We start from the raw sequence: 1,103 nt of genomic DNA, 5'->3' as shown, positions 1-1,103 counted from the left end.
ATGTTTCTATCCTCCCAACAATAGACTCCGATCCTCGGATTATCCGTACTAAGCCGTTTCAAAGGCTTCAAATCAACTTGATCGTATCCCTCAAATTCTAAAGTTGGTGGTCCTTCTTTTGCTGCCATGTCTGGAATTATGGTATTTAATTCTAATCCCCTTTTGTCTATCACGTCAGAGTTTTCGACTTGTAAATATTGAGTTTCGTTTCTATCCATGTACATTTTTCCTTGTTTGTTTGCCCTGATCTTCTCTTCAACCTCCATGCCATGGTCATCAATGTGAATAGCATATTCTTTGTTAGGATCCAGGTAAACCTGACCTCCATGGAGATTAGTCTTATAAAAAGAGAGTATGTGCTTATAGCACACTGTTGTTCCGGTTTCTGAGTGAGTCAAATAGGAAGACATTTCAGATGTTGAATCTGAAAAAGTATCTGAGACTTCCTCAAGGATAGTGTGCAAGGAATTGCCCTGATTGACACTTTCTTTGGTGGATACTCTACTGAAGGTTTCTCCAAATATACCTTGGTTTTCTAGTACACGACTAGATCTAAGGTTCATATAGACTTGTGAAGCCCTAGATAGAGTACTTACCGTCGGATTGACTTGTTGTCAATTTCTTCCACTTGATTAGAGTACAACTTCCGTTGAGTTGTCGATTCCTTGTCTGCAACTTGATTCCTGTAGTTTTAATCAAGTTAGCTATTCTTTCACAAAGACTGTACAATTCTTGTTAGCTACTGTGAATGGTCTATGTGTATCACTTCAAATTGAGCTAAGTGAGTTAGCAGTTGAGACTTTCAATTATTACTTTTGCAAAACTCCAAAGGACTAATCTGCAACCTAAAAACTGAGTGAACATGTACCAATTTGAATCCGATTGAACCTAAAATTGCTCGATGTACTTGTATTATGTTGGTCTAACACTGTACAAGTTCAAAAGTAAAAAATGGTGTCTCTGTGTAGCAGCAGTAAATAATTGCGATTATTTAATTTTCTCAATTTTTTGCACTTTTTGGCTTGATTTGCCAAGTATACAACCTGTTAAGATCCATGCATAAATTTCACCAAGTTTGGACAAAATTTGTTCAAGTTTAGCAA

This window comes from Adiantum capillus-veneris, chromosome 18 (assembly GCF_014529385.1).
Source record: "Adiantum capillus-veneris isolate H3 chromosome 18, ASM1452938v2, whole genome shotgun sequence".
NCBI classification, from domain to species: Eukaryota; Viridiplantae; Streptophyta; class Polypodiopsida; order Polypodiales; family Pteridaceae; genus Adiantum; species Adiantum capillus-veneris.
The sequence above is the reverse complement of the archived record's forward strand: the minus strand, read 5'-3'. Positions refer to the sequence as shown.